We start from the raw sequence: 6,000 nt of genomic DNA, 5'->3' as shown, positions 1-6,000 counted from the left end.
GTCTGTTGTGTCTTTTTTTTTTTCAGTTATTTTGTGTCTTTGTCTGGTCATTTTGTTTCTTTTTTTTGTAATTTTGTGTCTTCTGTGGGTTTTTTGGTTGTCATTTTGTGTCTTTTTTAGTCATTTTGTGTCTTTTTTAGTCATTTTACGTCTTTTTTTTACTCATTTTGTGTCTTTTTTAACTCATTTTGTGTATTTTTTAGTCCTTTAGTCCAACATAAAATGTGATTTTGAATCTTTTTTTTTTTTACTTTCAAAGCACTATCTTGTTCAATAAAAACTTTTAAATGTTGCAAATGTGAACAAAGGTTGCAAATATACCATATAAGAGGGTTACATCCAGTTCTATCATTTTATACAAAATATATTTGACCTTAGTCATTTTGTGTCTCTTTGTTTCTTTTTTAGGTCATTTTGTGTCTTTTTTAGTCCTTTAGTCCAACATGAAATTTGATTTTGAATCTTTTTTTTTAACTTTCAAAACACTATCATGCTCAATAAAGAATTTGAAATGTTTCAAATGGGAACAAATGTGTCAAATCTAACATATAAGAGGGTTCCATCCAGTTCTATCATTTTATACAAAATATATTTGACCTTGTCTCCAGTTTTACTTGGTATATCATCATCAAACTGAAACTGGCCTCATGGAGTTTACAGCCAGAACTTTAGAGGTAAATTTACAGTAGGGCTCCACGCTGCTTTATTTTCTAGTCTGGATGTCACGAAGAAGTCATGATTTGGTGCTTTTGGAGAAATTGAGGAGAAATCTCAGGAAATTCTAAACTAAAAAGACAGTTTGCAGAATCAAATTTATCTAAAATCCCCACTTTGTATAGAGAGAGAGCAAAAACTGCTCAGTGTTGACCAATTATTCCTAAACATTTAATGCAAATGGCTATAATTTAATGGTTTGATTCTGCAAACTGTCTTTTTAACCCTCCTGTTGTCCTTGGGTCAAGGAAGGAAGAAGAGGGAAGGACGCAAAGGGAAGTAAAAAAGGATGGAGGAAAGAAGGAAGGAAAGAAAGAAGGATGGAGGAAGGAAAGAAGAGAGGAGGAAAAGGAGAAAGAATGGAAAGGAGAGAGAAAGGAAGGAGGATGGAGGAAAGAAAGGGGAGGAGGAGAAGAAAGGAAGGAAAAAATAAAGAAGGAAGGAGGGAGAAAAGGAGGGAGGCAGGAAGGAAAGAGGGCAGAAAGGAGGGAGGAAGGAAGGAAAGAGGGCAGAAAGGAAGGAGGAAGGAAAGAAAGAAAGAAAGAAAGAAAGAAAGAAAGAAAGAAAGAAAGAAAGAAAGGAGGGAAGGAAAGGGGGGGCGAGGGAAGGGAAGAAGGAAGGAGGATAGAGGAAGGAATGGAAGCGGGAGGGATGAAAGAAGGAAGGAAGGAGGAAAGGAGAGGAAATCAGGAGGAAGGAAAGAAGAGAGAAAGGAAAGGAGATGGCGGAAGGAGGAAAGAAAAGAAGGGAAGGAGCGAGGAAAGGAAAGGAAGGAAAGAAAGAAAGGAGGGGCGAGGGAAGGAAAGAAGGACGGAGGATAGAGGAGGGAGGAAAGAAGGAATAGTCAAAACAGATTGGGATTTGACCCGGAAGTACGACAGGAGGGTTAATTTAGAATGTCAAAGACTCCAGAGTTAACAGGTTGCACTTAGTGCAGCAGCCGCCTGCAGTTACTCGGCATCACCGGTAGGCGGTGCTGTGAGGCCGGGCTGCGGAGAGCCAGTCGGTCGGTCAGTCTCCTGTCATCCAGCAGCAGCAGCAGCAGCGTAGGCGGACCCGGAGACTACTACAGTCACACCGAAAGTCTGAGCCGGTGCGGCGGGCACACAGCTGCAGAGGACCCGCTGTGCTTCACACAGAAAAGCCTTTTAATCCGCCTGATATTTCACATCTTCATGGCACGCTAACACCGCCCTCGCTAACATCTGGAGCTCGCGCTTGATAGTGAAAACTACTCTTCCTCGTGCCCGCGTGATGTGCGGCAGGGATAACTTATGAAGTGACCGGCGTTAGCGTCTCACCGGTGGAGGAGCCTCGGTGCCGCGCGGGGCTGCACGAGCCGGACTCAGTTGGAAGGTAAGCGGGGAAACGCTGTGTGTCACACCGAGCCTCGTGCTTCTCACACCGGCTGTCAGTCTGCGCACACCTCGGCGGGAACACCGAGACATAGCACATCTTCCACGGTGCAGGTATGCAGGTTTTTAAACGGCGCTGCAGCACACAGGGGTCTCTGGGTGGGGTTTCCCGGGGCTCACGGGGGAGAGACCCCTGGGTGCTAGTGTCAGTTAAACCTCTGGAGTCCAGGAGATTTTGGCTCAAATATGTCAACCTGCTATGCATTAATTTCTGTCTCTGTTTAGCATCTTTCAGTCTGTCCTTACATCACATGCATGGCTCCTTTTTCTCCACACAAACTTGGCTATCAGTCAGATTTTTCATTTTTATTTTAATTAAAGTATAAAGCTGCCTGGAACCCACAATGCAAACAAAAGACACAGGTGTCTATGGAAATGTACCTTTTTTTTCTTTTCTTTTTTTTTTTACCATTTATACACACAAAAACAGCAGAAACATAATAAATAATACAACTACAAAACAGTCTACATGCATGTAAATTAAAAATAGTAATAGTTTTCATTGTAGAAAGAAAATTCACATTTTAAAAATGGTCTAGAAACTTAAATGGCACACTGGAAAAGCTCCTATGATTGCACTTTTAACTGGCTTTCTCAGCTTGTCTACATATCATATATAAATAAAGTTATTACTGTAAATAAAACATGTGTATTTTCAATAAATAGATGGACTCCAGAGGGTTAATACGTCACCTGCTACTCACACCTGGACTGGTTTCCAAGCCTTTCAAATTAAAATGTCATGTTTCTTTGAAGCCTGGTTGTCATTATTGAAAGTGAGAGGAACAGGTGTCGCTCTGTCTTACACTCATACACACAAGCATTGGTTTTTATTGCCAGAGGTAGACTTAGATGAAAACATTTTTTCTCCCATGATTCACTTTGTTTTATTGATGCTTTGCTCTTACTATGGCTTGAAGGCCATGCCATAGGGAGCTTCATCAAATAAGGGGTGTGTGTGTGTGAGAGAAATAGAGCATGAGGCAAATTGCCATATATATATTATACTCTAATATGCCTCAGTAAATCATGTCAAAGTTGCATGCACATATCTATGATGCATATACACAGGTTATAAGAGAGATAAATCAGTTTGAGACTGCTGTTGAGATGAAAGGGGGGCAGTTTTTGGTTTCTGGCTGTGCAGAATTCCCAGCGAGACAATTAAACTACTGACCCATGTCATCAAGGATTTGTTTTGGCTTCCTGTTTGGAAAGATGGTAGGAAGCAGAGTTTTGGGCCAGATGGCAGGAGCATACACACACAAACTCATGCACCACACACACACACACACACACACACACACACCTGGAACGGCCGGTTAGAGTTCCTACTGAGGGAAACAGGATTAGTGTCCAGGGTTTGAACCTGTGACCTGCAGTTATACATGAAGACTCAGTATTGAGACCTTCCAGACTCCATTCTTGTACTCTTGGCTTGATCCTTATGTGACTGTAAATGATTAATATTTTCCAGTGCTTTCATCTTATTCTGAGATGTTTCTTGCTACAAAGTGAATGAAAGTTTCTTCCAGCATAAAAGCAAAGATTTTACATAATGGAGGATTTGTTCTGTTTCACCTTGCACTGTACTGCAGCTGGTGGAAACATCTTGTCTCATGTTTTAGGTTGACTGGGATCTAACTAACAAAATGTAATGTAACCTACAGAGAACTTTGTTTAATTTTGGAGATTAACTCTTTCAGTAAACCAGAATTTGCACATTTATGGTATTTATTAATGCTGCACTGTGTCTTAATTTTTCTATTATTAATTATCCAGCTGCTGATTTTCTAATAATACAGTTTCCCGAAGCCCAGGTTGAAATTTTCAATTGTCTTGTTTTGTCCAACCTACAGACCAAAGCCTGAAGATGTCCTAACAAACAGAGAATAGCAGATAACAGATAACATATAATAGCAATAACAGAACTGAACAGAACTAATACGTTTAATACATTTCCATGTCTGGGGCTGAAAAATGAAGCCAACGTGGAAAGTGCTGGAAACTGCAGTTCCTGAAATGGCCACTTGAGACTGGCTCAAAGAGATTCAATCCCCATAGATCCCCATGCTAAAATGTCTAACTTTACAGCAGAAATAAACATGTTTACAGCCTGGTATAAAAGTGATTTTGGTCTCTATGGCTAATTTCCTCATTCATGACAAATGTACACACTGCAAAAAAAGAAAAGTTGGCTGAACTCAAAATTTCAAGGCAACAAACTTCGATAACTTTTTAAGTTGGACAATTAAACTAAATATTTTAAGTTTTGTTTTTGAGTCTGCTCAACTCTGAATTTCTCTTGTACGATTGTAACGCCGCTATGAAATGTCAGCTAATGTTGTGACCACAATTTTGAGTTAGCATTGATACGCTAATGGCTACTCTTATAGCTGTAACAAGCAGCGCCGCTAGCATCAGTTATCCGCTAGCCTTCGCTAATGACCAAATTTCACAACAAAGAAATAAGAGTTAGCAGAACTATTGTCCCTTGTTGTGAACCCCAACTTAAAGATATAAGTAACAACAACTCACAAACTTGTTTTTGAGCAGACAACTGGCTTCCTTTGTTGTGCTAACTTATATTATTGCCCTAAATGTCAGTAATTTATATTTCCAAGTTTTACCAAATTAAATCACTGTTTTAGGCCAAAAAATACAAGTTGGCTTTTTTGCAGTGCAGGAGGTGAGTCTTCATATTTCAGGCCCATTTAAATTCAATTAAGGCTTAAAATTATGCATAATAAAGGGCACGGCCGGTTTGAGTGACAGGCGGGTGCTACCACAGGTGCCGTTTTTCTGCAACCAGGATCTTTGCCCATGTTTTGATTAGCCGGGAGTCAGGCGGGTTGCCAAGGCGGCGACCTCAATGGCTCTTCAGAGAGCTACCGGTGATGTTTGTTTCGGAGACTACGTCCACATTTCATACAGTCTGTCGTTTAATATAATTTCAGCTTCAGTCATGTCAAATGAACATTAAAGTTATAGAAAACTGTTTGGAAAAAAAGTTAAAACTTAAATCACACTAAAGGTTGAAATGGTCCTTTAATTATCCTTATATGAACTTAGAACCCATTTTGATCAACTGTAAAGTGCTTTGCAACAAAACATGTCCTGATTTGACACACAAAAGTGCAACTGAAAGTGCTTCACATAGTCTGAGGATGAAAGCAGGACACACACACACACACACACACACACACACGCTCTATACAGGAAGCTGACAGCATCCTGCAAGATGTGTCAACTTGTATGAACGTCTTTCTATACGTGCGTGTGAATATGCTAGGTGTCTGTGTGCACAGTGGCATTTTGCTGGTGTGTATTTGATCTCTTTTTTTCCTTTCCTCTGGCACACTGCGTGTTCAGTGTTAAGCATGTTTGAACATGTTGGATAGAAAAGCAGCAGTGACAATAGCAGGTTTATTTCTGGGCTGCTGCTCTGAGAAGTTAAACTCACCTTCATGTGCATCAGGCTGGAAAACTGGTTTGGTTTTCCAGGAGCCCTCCAGCATTTTCGCAATGCATTTGTAATGGCAGTTTGCCCATGAGTGGATCTTCTCCAGTGCATACAAGCGCCACTGTTTATCTTTCTTGCATGTGTTTTATGTCACCACTTGTCATTGCACAAGTAGTTCTTACATCTGGGAAGCTGTCAAAAAAATTGAATAGAATTTTGATGAGTGATTTTAACAAAAGCAGGAAAAATGCAGTATTGTGCACTAAACTGTTATGCTGTGCTAGGAGATACTAGTTTAAACGTCTTACTCAACTTTAAATTGCTGCTTTTTGCGGTTTTGTGTTTTGACAGAATTGAGACATTTGGATGACTGTTTTTCTTTGCCTTTATTGTTGTATGTTTTAGTCA

The 6,000-nt window shown here is 40.1% G+C and overlaps 1 protein-coding gene across 1 annotated transcript in view; it reads left to right on the top strand.

Annotated features, from left to right (window-relative positions):
- Positions 1-1,982: 1,982 nt before the first annotated feature.
- The window catches only part of rhbdf1b (rhomboid 5 homolog 1b (Drosophila)), a 64,830-nt gene continuing 60,812 nt past the window's right edge, over positions 1,983-6,000 (top strand). The window contains exon 1 of the mRNA XM_059324364.1: positions 1,983-2,070. The gene's annotated coding sequence lies outside the window, so the exon portion shown is untranslated. The remainder of the gene's footprint in view (positions 2,071-6,000) is intronic.

This window comes from Centropristis striata, chromosome 21, assembly GCF_030273125.1.
Source record: "Centropristis striata isolate RG_2023a ecotype Rhode Island chromosome 21, C.striata_1.0, whole genome shotgun sequence".
Taxonomy (NCBI): domain Eukaryota; kingdom Metazoa; phylum Chordata; class Actinopteri; order Perciformes; family Serranidae; genus Centropristis; species Centropristis striata.
This window is presented reverse-complemented; position numbering and strand designations above follow the sequence as displayed.